This window comes from Tenrec ecaudatus, chromosome 1 (genome assembly GCF_050624435.1).
Source record: "Tenrec ecaudatus isolate mTenEca1 chromosome 1, mTenEca1.hap1, whole genome shotgun sequence".
In the NCBI taxonomy this organism is placed as follows: domain Eukaryota; kingdom Metazoa; phylum Chordata; class Mammalia; order Afrosoricida; family Tenrecidae; genus Tenrec; species Tenrec ecaudatus.
The window spans coordinates 94199077-94212153 of record NC_134530.1 but is presented as its reverse complement, the minus strand read 5'-3'; the positions used below and the strand labels follow the sequence as shown (position 1 = coordinate 94212153).

Below are 13077 nucleotides of genomic sequence, written 5' to 3'. Positions count from 1 at the left end.
CCGTCTCTAGAACAGTGTCATTTCACAGTACTCTATAATAACATCAGAGTTTATAACATTTTTACTTAAAAAAAAATGCAGCATCATTCCCTCGAAGTCCATCTAGTTTGCCGTGTGCATCTGTAGCATGGTGGTCCAAGGTTGCACACCGAGCTGCTGATGGGCAGATCAGCAGTTCAAAATGGCCAGCCAGTCTGAGGGAGAAAGATGAGGCTTTCTACTCTTGTAAAGAGTTACCTTCTCAGAAACCCGCGAGGGCAGTTCCACCTTGTCCTTCAGGGCCACTGTGCGTCAGAATCGACTCCAGGGCAGTGAGGCTGGATTTGGTTTGGTTGATCAGTACTTCTTCCTCCCTCTCTTCCTCCCTCCTTTTTGTAACCTGAGTACTCTTCCATGTCACAGATCTCCAATGATGGGTTAACTATGTGCCCTTATTGTACTGTATTTTAAAACAAGGTAGGAAGACCCATAAATGGAAATCTTAAAAGTACAAGCATAAAGTCCTTTTCATGTGCAGGACATTATTATTGTAGCAGAGGAGCTCATCAATATAAATAACCAGTGCTTTGTCTTTGCTTCCCCCCTCCCTTTTTTTTGAGTTTGTTGAAGACGGTGGGAGGGATCCTAAGTTTAAAGCTAAATGCAGGGACAAATGACTTCATTCGTGGCCTATTTCCAGGAGGACAAATGGAGATGGTTGTTTTGGCCTGTGGTAGTAATGGGCTATAAAGTGCCATATACCTTGAATTAGTGACTACCAACCTGCCTTAGTTGACCTCAGTGGGGAGCTCACGTGTTGGATGATTCATGTTTCTGGCTGTGCCCAGCACGTGTGTGTTTGGGAATGACCACAGAAGTGCTACAAGCACTGATTTACAGCTACAAATACATTTCCACCAGTGGGCCAATGTGCAAGAATTAGGATCAATTATATGTTTCACTTTCAGAAAAAATGATGAGCAATTGGCAGCAGATGCCTGGAAGACAGTGTTGAGGGCATGTCCAGACTTGACGAGCCCTGGTGGCATAGTGGTTACACCTGGGGCACCTAACTTCAAGGTCAGCAGTTCAAAACCACAAGCTGCTCCACAGGAGAAAGGTGAGGCTTTCTACTCCCACAAAGAGTTAGTCTTGGAAACACACAGGGGCAGTTCTACCCTGTCCTATAGGATTGCCTTGATGGCAGTGAGTTTAATCTTGGTTTGGTCCGGGCTCAGCAGGAAAGAATACACCTACTCACTGTGACATCTGTCACAGATATTGGAAAAGAGATCCCCACATCTGTGTCAGATATTTGTCACCAGCGGTGTTCACAGAGCTAAAGGAACGCAGTGTCCACCAAAAGGTCTGTGGCTAGCATGAAGTATTTTAAAAATAATGTTTAGGAGAAACAAATGGGGTGTGTTTCTAGAAAGTCCCTGGGTAGGAGAAAAAGGGGTTCAAGCCTTTGGTTGCTACCAGAAGGGTTGTGGTTAAAATCCACCTGGAAGCACCGAAGAAGACAAGCCAGGAACTCTATTTCTGGAAGATCTGCCATTGACCGCCCTGGAGCGCAGTGCTGCTCTGACACGAGGCAGAAACAGCTTTACAACTGGTTTTCAAAAAGAAAAAAGAAGGTTTCCAGCTTTTCTCAAGAAAGCCACACCCAGGGAAGAGGCACGGGGCCACTGTACCTTTATCTCTGGAACTGGGAAGGGTGCCTCACACCAGACACTCCTTCATCACGATCCTCTGAGTCCTTTGATTCTGCCTCTACACACAGTCAACCATTACCTCGTGAGACAGAAAGCATTCCCCGAATGACCTGAAAGCATCCCTTTCCTTGCATAATTGGGTATTTAGTCAGTAAAAAGCTAAGAGCTAGTGCTTCCGATCAGGTCTTTGTGCCGGTTCATTCCGTATAACTCCCTGTTGAGAATTTGCATTCTCATCCCAGTTATACTAAATCCAAATCTACAGTGAAACAAGATCTCCAGGGGATTCACATGTCTCCCTGAGAATCCACTGGGGATCTTGTTAAAATAAAGATTTTGACTCAGTATATGTAGACTGGAAACACAAATCCTCAGCAGGGAGTTCACATTAGAACGGATCTGTGAGAAGTCCTGCTTTATATATATTTGACTCATTCTCACACCAGCCTATGAAGTCGGGTCCTAGTACTTTGCTCACTTACAGGTGAAGGCCGGATCACCTGCCCCAGGTAGTAAAGAAAGGCCCTTGTGTCTGTCTACACTGCTCTTCTGTCTCCTTGGCTCTGCTTCCTCATGGATGACTTTGGGCCCAGTTCCTAGAGCCAATTCATATCTGGGAAAAATAGTGTCTGGCCTTTTCTACAGTTAAGGACAAGGCCGGAACATGGACATGTTGTTGTTAGGTCCAATCGTGTGCTTCAACCCAAAGTGGCTGCATGCACAGCAGACTGGCCTGCACCATCCTCATAATTGTCCCTGGGCCTGAGCCCACTGTTGCAGCCACTGTGCCTTTCCATCTCCTTGAGGGCCTTCGTCTAGTCCCCTGCCCCTCCACCTCATCAAACTCCATGTCCTTCTCCAGGGATGGTCTCTCCTCACAACAGGTCCTCAGTATGCAAGATGAAGTCCTCGCCATCCTTGCCTCTAAGGGACAGTCTGACTGTCCTTATTAAGACAGATTGGTTTGTCCTCTCAACAGTCTATGGGACCTTCAATATTCTTCTCCAGCCCCACAATTCAAACACATAGAATTCGGTCTTCCTTGTTCAATGTCCAATTTTCACATGCATATGAGGCAATGGAAAATACCATGGCTCTGGCCAGGCACATCTTAGTCCTCAATCTTTAATACTCTATTAAGCATCCTTAATCTTTAATATGCTAAAGAGGTATTGTGAAACAGATTTCTCTAATGCAACTTCTCTTTTGATCTCTTGGCTGCTGCTTCCATGAGCATTGATTGTGGATCCAAGCAAAAGAAAATCCTTAACAACTTCAACCTTTTCTCCAATTATCATGATACTACCTATGGGTCCAGGTGTAAAGATTTTGGTCTTCCTTACATTGAATTGTAATCCACACTGAAGGTTGCAGTCCTTGATGTGCTTCAAATTCACTGTTTGCAAGAACAGTTGTGTCACTTGTATGCTGCAGCTTGTGAGTAAGCATTTCTCCACTCCTGATGCCACATTCCACATTGAAGCAAGCTTCTCTGATTACTTACTCAGCATACAGGTTGGCTAAGTCTGGTGAGAGGACCTCACTCCGAAGCACACCTTTCCTGATTTTTAACTGTGTAATATTCTCTTTTTATCTATGCACAACTACCTCTTGATCTGTGTACAAGCTCCGAATGAACACCATGAAGCATTCTGGAGTTTCCAATTTTCTCAAGGTTACCCAGAGTTTATCATGGTCCATGCAGTCGAATGCCTTTACCTAGTCAATGAAGCACAAGTAAACATCCTGTGGGTATTCTCTGCTTTGAGACAAGACACATATGACATTAGCAATGCTATCCCTCATTTGTCATCTTCTTCTGAATCTGGCCCAAACTTCTGGCAGCTCCCTGGCAAGGTGCTGCCATAACCGCTGTTAGAAGTGGAGACACAAGTCAAGTTTCTGAGTCTGCCTGGTTGAGAGCCAGTCTTCCTAAGGTACCCCTTTCCTCCCATGAGAAATCACACACAGTTCCTATCACAAATGGCAAATCACTGAAAATAAATCACTCTGATTTCTTTAGCACCTACAAAATGACACAATACATCTATGGCAATCACAACAGATTAAATTAATTGGAGAAAGTATATAAGAGAGGATCGTGATAGCTAGAAAGCCATTGTGAAGATTGGATAAGCATTAGAGTTTTAGACATGTATAAACTTTTATAATAAAAAAATTTTAATTCATTATTTTTCCTTTCACATATTGCTTACTCCCAATCCCCCAAATAGGTGTTTCTCTCACTTCTAGATTTGATAGAGTTCAAAGTATCTTTAATCTTCTAAATTTATATTCACCTTGACGTTTATAAATTGCAAATAAAAGAAAAATACAGTCTTGTTATTAGGCAGGGATGGATGAGATATTAAAAATTTCATGTCCTAATATTACTCATTAAGAAGCTTGAAATGTTTATCAGACTAGTTTTAAATCTAGGAATGTTATTTGATAAGTGTTTTTTACAATATGTTGGTATGTTTTACCCTTGAGAGAACTGGAAGCCGAAGTACACCAGAGATTTTTTTTATGTTGGCAAATTTCACAGCAAAAGGGAGAGAAATGGGTCACAGCTGGGTCTGCTTTTGGCCTCAGCGAAAAGCAGTGTTCATTGTAGCTCACACCAGCTTTCCAACCTACTAAGTAATTAGACAAGAATCGTGGCCACAAGCCAGTGGCCCCGGCAGTCCATGTGGAAAGTGAACAGAACTGGCAGAAGCAGGAACTTGATTAAAATGGAGGTCAGGGAACAATCTGGATCCATCGTCTGGACGTGGCCATTGCCACAAGCGTAGGGTGCGTCCACTAAGAATCATATCCTCGGCCTAAACAAGGAGAGCACAAGGACCTGAGAAGATTTTTCTGTTTCTCAGTTGGTCCCAAATCCCTGGAAGGAGGACTCTGGCCGGGTGTGACAGGGTGCTTAGGACTGTGGTGTCAGATGCAGAAAGTGGAGGGAGACTGAAGGACAGTGCAAGGTCGGAACCCTCTCCAGGCTCTGTGAAGTACTACTCTATGAAGTAGGGTATACCGCGTGTGGCCAAAGTTCAACTTCTGAGAAAAAGCAATGAACACAGATATTGAAGATTACTCTAGGTGCAGGATATTAAAATTTTTCTATTACCCCACTCCTTTTCAGTAAATTTCACATGACTTATTAATGCCCAAACCTTAATGATGATTTCTTAAAATTGGAGTAGCTTGAAAAGGAGGAAAAGTGGGCATCTGACATCCTGGCTCTGGAAATATACATATAGTCTGCATTTTAAGAAATTTTGCAAAAAAAAAAAAAAAAGAAATTCTGCTACACAGAACCCAAATGACAAAACAAATAATCCAGATGATTTTTTTTTCTTATGTGTCATTTAATTTATAGAGACAGCACACTGAAGAACCACATTCCCTGCCGTTGAATAGATTCTGACTTATCGCGGCCTATAGGACGGGGTAAACTGCCCCTGTGGGCTACCAAGACTGTCACTGTAGAGGTGAGTAGAAAGCCTCATGTTTCTCCTGTGGTTTTCAGCTGCTGACCTGGCAGTTGACAGCCCAACACACATAACCCCTGTGCTAACAGGGCGCCTTGAGACTTACAAGAGGACTTCATTAGTCATTCAAATAGATGGTGGCAGAGAGTGATCCAATAGTTCCGAGAATACACAAGGAGGACAAAGTTGGTTTGTTTCTTCTAATAGGTGAGATTAACTACTAGGCAATGCATTGTTTAGGGTAACACAAGTGAGAAAAAATGCTAAAGAACAATATGTTCCAAAACAATTCTTTTTTTTTTTTTGCAATGGGATAGCCTCTCTTACATGACTGAATAAGATCATTTTTACTTCAAATTATATTTGCTGGTGGTGCCACCATCGTTTCAGTACCTAGGACTGCTTGAAATCTTAATCTAACCCTGGGATCAAGAAATTGAAAGAACTCAATGAAGACATATGATTTAAATGAGGAAATAGAAAGTAAAATGTACACGAAACTGATACAAAGCCTTCTGTTGTCATGTGGCGAACTATATTTCTCTGTGAAAGTAATAAAAATGTTGTGTCACCTTGGCCAGCACGTTCGTGCCGGTCAGGCATTGCATAAAGCAGACTGAGGAAGAGTTGATGCACCTGGCCTCTGGTGCTGGCAAAGAATGCTGAAACCCCAGGTCTGTCCCGGAAGAGGTACACTTTGAAGCAAGGATGGTGAGACTTCATCTCACGCATTTTGGAAACCCTACCAGGAGAGACCAGCCCCTGGAAAAGGGCATGCTTGGCAAAGTAGAGGGGCACCTTCACGAAGGTCGACTGGTGCAGTGGCTGTATCACTGGCTGCATCATTACCACCGGCTGTGAGAAAGGCCCAGGGCTGGGTGGTATTTTGTGGCTATGAGTTGGAACCAACTAGATGGCACTTAAACATAACAACAAGGCCCATCAGACTTAGAAGACCTAGATGTTCAGAAAGAGAAGTGAAATTTTTCGAGGTGTGGATAATCCAAATAGACACCTATTTTCTATGTGCTCCAAATATTATTATTTTAAAAACTCTTCACCGAGAATTGAAGCTGTATAAGCAACATAGTGCATGACAGCTGGGAAAAGGCAAAACTGCAGAGCAAGTCAAAAGATCCATAGGTTCCAGGGGCCTATGGGAGGGGAGGAATGAACAGGTGAAGCACGGGCATGTTTAGGGCTGCAACTGTGAGGGAGCTTCAACGGGTGTGTGGGGATATTCCATTATCTTTTCATTCCAGTTGCCACAGACTTTTTAGAACCCCCCCCCATTTTTGTATGGCATGATGATTATTTAAGACCCATAAAACTATACCACACAAATACTATATTATGGCCTTTAGCTAATAATATATCAGTATTGCTTCATCAATTGCACCAAAGGTACCATACTAATGCTAGATGTTAATAATAAAAAACAAACTGCAGAGGGAGATGGTCATAAAGGATCTAGCTGTACTGTTGGCACACTTTCCCTATAAACCCAAAACTGCTCTAAAAAGTAAATTGTATTAAGAAAGTCATTTGCATGCAATGTTTTTAGAAATGGGTTGCCATAGCACCCTCACTTCTTTGGCCTTGAGGGCCCCTTGCCATCAAGAGATGTGGTGACCAGATGGTGTTTTCTGTGGGCATTTGAGTCTTCTCCTCTGGTGTCCTTGGGAAGCCAGATGGTGGAGAGGCATTAAGTCCCACTACAAGTCCAAGCACCCCTGGGAAAACCCATTTCTGGGGCATTTGTGACTCAGAAGGCGAACAGTTCGAATTTGGTTCAAGAACTCATGGCCTTTTTGTCTAGTGTAGAGGAAGCTGGGTCCTTTGCTTTTCAGAAAAGCCAAAAAAAATGGGGTTAATGAGAGGGGATTTTTGTGCCCAAATGATTTAAGAAAGCGAAGTATAAAATAAGCTTGTCTTACTCATCAGTAAACATGAAATTTATTCTATTTTCTTCCAGTCGCAAGGAATTCATAAATCTTTCCCCTTCTCTTCTGCTACCCCTATCGAAAACCATTACCATGGAGTAAAGAAGTAAAGAAATATAATGATAATATTGTTAGATGCTACATATAATGGTAATATCATTAGATGCTAAACAGGACATCATATATGAACTCATATTGATTGTAGTGAAGCTATATACTATTCATATTGATTTTTCTCCAGTCGTCCTTATTCCACAGTGCTGGTGAAGAATATTGGAAGTACCATGTACTGCCAAAGGAACAAACAGGTCTGTCTCGGAAACACTACACTCAAAATGCTTCTTAGAGACAAGGATGGTGAGACTTTGCCTCGTGTTCTTCGGACATACTGTCAGAAGAGACTGGTCCTTGGAGATGGACATCATGCTTGGTAAAGTATAGGAGCAGCAGAAGAGGACCGTCAATAAAATGTATATACACAGTAGCTACAACAAAAGCCTCAAACATAATAGCAATTATACGACTTGGCAGTGTTGCATTCTGTTGTATGTAGAGTTGCTTTGAGTCGGAACTGATTCGATGGCTCCTAACAACATGTGCTCCTGCTAAGAAGCCCTAATGATGATGTGGGATAGGTGCTGGGCTGCTATAACCACAAGGTCAACAGTTCAAACCCACCAGCCACTCCAAGGGAGAAAGATGAGGCTTTCTGTTTCCTTGAAGATTTACAGCGTCAGCCACCCTATATAGTCACAGTGAGTCTGAACTGATTCAGTGGTAGTAGGTTTTGTGTTAGTTTGGGGATGTGTCACTCCTGGGAGGAAGAAAAGTAGGTAAGGGTTCTGCTTCTGAGCTGTGTTAGGTATCCATTTCTTTCTCTTAAAACCTATCCTTATATAAAATTATACTCTTTCACATAACAGTACCCAAGAAGTAACCTATTTATTTTTATTTTTAACTTATAAAGGATAATAATAATGAAATTTGGTTTAAGAAAAATTCAACTGATGACCAGCAAAGACTAAAAAACCAATAAAACATAAAATAAAAAGGGAGGTATAAATGATGAATGAGAGTGGGAGATGGAGAACGTTAAGTCCACTTGAAGCTCTTGAGGTCACAGCTCTAGAGTCAGAGAACATTTAGGCAGGAAGGCTAAGTAGAGACAATGAAAAACTAACTTCCCGAGAGTCTTCATTTCCTTTACCTTTTACTGAAAATATCAAGTTTCCATATATTAAACTGAGAACACTTGTGCCTCAGATATTGACAAGCCTGCACAGTAAGAAAACTACGCTTCCAGGAACATGGAAACACTCTCGAAGCACTGGCTCTGCAAGGATTCCACGTAGAAGCAGAGGCTCCAACGTTTCCTATTTGGCCGGTGGAACCATCCAAAGAGTATGGAGCCAGTGTCTTCCATGGGGTTCCACTAGAGGACAGGGACAGTATCAGGGGTGAGCCCCACATTTGCATTATTATATTATTTTGTTATCGCCCATCAATAACTTCAAGGGACAGAAGGGAAACAGTGATTCTTTCTTCTTTTTCTTTTTTTAAGCTAGTGAAGTATGAGTTGATGTCGACTCTATGCCAGTGAGTTTTGGCTTGAGGGAAGTACAAGCTAGTCTCTCAGCAATCTTCCTAAGCAAAGAATAAAAATCTGGTCCTTTTGGAAGTTTAATAAACCCAAACCAAAGCCACTGGCACAGAGTCAATATGAACCCCCAGGGACCCTAGATGGAATTCCGGAGGCTACAGATTTCCAGGGGAGCAGATCCCTTCAGCCTTCTCCCTCAAATGGACTGGTGGGTTTGATCTGCCAACCTTGCAGTCAGCTTATCTAATGCTTATCTGACAGAGTTGATGCTAAGATAGAGCATACTGCTGTTAACAATATCTTAAAAGATTGCATCTGTGAGTTGATGTGCTACTATTATAGTTCAGATGAAAGTAAACCTCTCCCCTGACCCGAAATTTGCTGTGGATATTACTGTCCTGTTGAAATGAAAAGACCAAGAATAAAAAGTGTGAGAAATAGGGTGTATAGGTGACAATTAAAGGAAGTAGGTGCCTTAATTGGGAGAGGAATGCAATACAAACATCATGAACTTGTATAAGCTCGGTTGCTTCCCTCTGTTCTGTTTTCTTTGCCCTGGGTGTAAGTAATCCGTGAAGAGCCCAAAAAGAAAGAGGCATCTTATTTTAAGAAGGAGATAATTATACAGGCTGGTTATTTCACTCTCAGTTTGACTTCGTGAATTTGTTAGAGGGGCACCTGTTGGAATTAAGAGTACTTTTGAGTCTCCACACTGGAGGTGTAGAGACCTAGCAATTCCAGGAGTAAGCAAAGAGCCTTGATCCAGCCGGTCCTAGACAGAGGACTGCACCCAACACCCACCCCAGAGGAAGATGCAGGTGCAGAAGAAACTGGAGTGGAATGCTGACTTATCCCATCTCTTACAAATGTGTTTCCCCATTTCCAATATTGTTTTCAGGAAGGGGCTAAAACCAGTGGATGGCTATGTAACAAAACTACTGAAGGGATGGCACTTACCCCATATAGGTGAAGTCTACATCTTGCAGACATGATAAGGAGTACCCATCCCATTTGGCTATTGGGACGCCTATTACCTTTTGTACTTTATCTCATAACTGCAAAAGGTCGAGAAAAGGGATCCTGGCCTGAACAACAGCACTGGTTACTGAGTGTGTTCTTCTGTAGGCAGATTTGCTTGTTTTTCTGGTCATTCATTGTATATTCAAGATTCTTCACAGTTCATGTGCATCACCTTTTCATCTTCTTATTCACTGTCCAGCTTTCCCATGTAGATGAGACATTGAAAGTAGCCTGGCTTAGTATTTTGCTATCCCTTACATTAGGCTGCTTCTGACACGTCATATCACACACTAAAGTCTGATTCCATAAGTAAAGGCCGAAATGTGATTTCATGGAAAGCAGACATAAAGGCAGTGGATCCAATCATCAGAGATGCCCAGTCCTGTTAAGAAGAAATATAAGGCTACAATGGGGTTCCTTAGGCAACAACTTGGAAAGAAGCAGATCCAGAGATGGCCAAGAAGGCGTGCAACATTCTAAGAAAGGGAGTGTATGAAATGGGTTTTATAAGGAAAGACCTCTATGGGAGATATACAAATCCTCCTGCAAGCAGCAGTAAAGACCCTGAGGAAGTGCCGGGGGTGGGGTGGAGGCACATTCATGAGAGAAGAAAGCACACACTGCAACCAGAGGGTAGGCTGGCCACTGAGTATAGACTGGAAGTCCTGGGTGGGGCAAGGAGTGCATAACGACTGACTGGCAGATTGGTGGTTCAAATCCATCCAGAGGTGCCTTGGAAGAAAAACTTAGCAGCCAGCTTGTGAAATACCACAGTCTTGAAAATCCTGTGGTGCACAATTGCCGTACATTAGGATCAACCCACTGAAAACTATATGATGCATGTATAAAAAATGTATGTATGTATGTATATGTAGCTCACAAAGGAGTTCATGGAAGGTTACCATACAGACTGCCTTAATTCACTATGGTAGAAAAAAATAGAAGTGGTTTTGAACTTCCTATTTTTGTACACGCATGTGTGTGTGTGTGTGTGTGTGTGTGTGTGCGTGTGTGTGTAAAACAAAACAAGTAAAGAAACGCCGCAGGACAGTCAGTCTCTGGTTATACAAAGCATTTGAGGAGGGCACTGAGGCAGAGAAAAGGAGCCACAGCCCAAGGGGCAACAAAGAAGGAGGGCATCTAAGACAGACTCACTTCCCCCCAATTCAGGTCTGTACCTCGATACCAATTATCTGCAAATTTGGCTACAGAGAAGAAAAAGCTTTACCCAGTTCAGATCTTCTCACTGTCTTAATGGTGTGCTGTGTCAATTAAGCATGACTATAATCTGTTTCACATGTGTCTTATTGCATACGGATCAATGTGGCATCTATTGTTCAGAATAACAGCCTGGGGAAAGAAGCTCATGTCACAGTGGGTGTGGTTCATGAACAAAAGTTGGGAACAATTAGAGGAGATTGAACGGACTAGCTGGCCTTGGGTGTCAGTGAGCTTCCTACAGACAAATCTCAGCACCGTCAGGAGCTGGCATGGGTGACCTCTGAAGTCCCATCCAATTCAAAGGTTCAGAGATTTGCTTTTGTTTAAGGAGCTTAGATGGCTTTATCTAATGGCTAAAATCCAACCACAGCTGCTAAGCATTGATTCTCTCCCCGAGCTATTTTCTGCTGCTTACTGACATTCAGCTTCATTCAGACATTAAAAAAAAACAAAAAACTTTTTAGCAGGTACAAGGAGTCCTAATGAGAGAGTGCAGCAGTTCTCAACCTGCGGGTCACAACCCCTTTGGGGCTGAATGACCCTTTCACAGGGGTCGCCTAAGACCATCGGAAAACACATAGTTCACAATATATAATTACATATTTTTGTGATTAATCACTATACTTTAATTATGTTTAATTTTGTTCAATTTTTAACAATGAAAACACATCCTGCATATCAGATATTTATGTTACTATTCATAACACTAGCAAAATTATAGTGATGAAGTAGCAACAAGAATAATTTTATGGTTGGGGGTCACCACAGCATGAGGAACTGTATTAAAGGGTCGCGGCACTAGGAAAGCTGAGAACCACTGGTATAGTGGTTATGCACTGGGCTGTGATCCTCACGGTTGGCAGTTCAAAACCAGCTCAGTGGGAGAAAGGCTGTTTACTCCTGTAAACAGTTACAGTGTTGCGAGACAGAGGGGGGAGGGGTCACTGCTATGAGTCAGCATTGACTTGATGGCAGTGAGGTACGGGAGTCCCAGGGTGGCATGTCAGGTAAGCGCTTGATTCCTGGCTGAAAGATGGGCAGTTCAAACCCTCCCAGAGGTGCCCCAGAAGAAAGTTCTGGCAATCTGCTTCTGAAAGGTCCCGCCACTGAAAACCCCACAGAGCAGTTCAGTTTTGCACACTGAATCACCCTGAGCCAGCGAGGACTTGACAGCATCTCACAACAATAACAACAACAACATATTAGGTAGTGAAGATAACGGGGATTATTGAGCTCCAATTCATTCCCCAAGGAAATTACTGACATGGATTGATGTGGATTGTTGACAGCCACGATTTAACTGGGAGCAGAAACCAAACCAACGAGTTCACTTTAAACTAACAAGCCTCTAACACCATATCAAAGACACAAGAACCTCCAACAAAATAGGATTTCAGGAATGCTATGTACTAATTGTTCTCAACTCAAATGTACTTCTTGGGGTCACTTAGTCACCTCTAATGGCTAGCTTCTTCCTCTGCCCCAAAGCCACTCCTACGCCTAAACTTCTAGTTCACCATTTCTTCCAAACATGAACCCTGAGGAATCGCAACTAATGCCAAGCAGCAAAAGTGTATTGTGCGATAACGATGTACATGGTAGACTACAGGAACTTAAGAGTCAGTGCATAAGTTCTCTCCTTTCCTTGCGCCCAGTCAGGGAAAAGAGAAGACCAGCCGTGTCATAAGTATTTATACCACTCTGACAGTGGAAATTGCAGGAGAAACATGGGCCTTACCTCAGCTTGATAAGAAATCAGATGCCTTAACCAAGGATATATTTTTTAAAAAGCTGATTCAGCATAAGAATTCCCTCTGGTTCTAATGCAATGCTACTTAGACTCAGGGAATTAAATGTTAGTGTGTCTGAAATGAAAATCTTGGTTATTTTATTAAAATAAAAATGAATAAAATGAATTCTACAACGAGGACATGTATCTCCCACGTGAGTGGTCCATTTCAGTGGTTTGCAAAAGACGATGCAGAAGAGTAAACAAAAGAACTCATTATACCTCAGTTGTTGGGACCCACTCTTTGAGATTCAGTACTCTGGGGGCTGCTCCCAATTTATCACATCACTTCTGGAGATTCTGCTCCACGTAGTTCATGGGT

General features: G+C 42.5%; 1 protein-coding gene across 5 annotated transcripts in view; it reads right to left on the bottom strand.

Annotated features, from left to right (window-relative positions):
- The window catches only part of SGIP1 (SH3GL interacting endocytic adaptor 1), a 276053-nt gene that overhangs the window by 206583 nt on the left and 56393 nt on the right, over positions 1-13077 (bottom strand). The window lies entirely within an intron of this gene.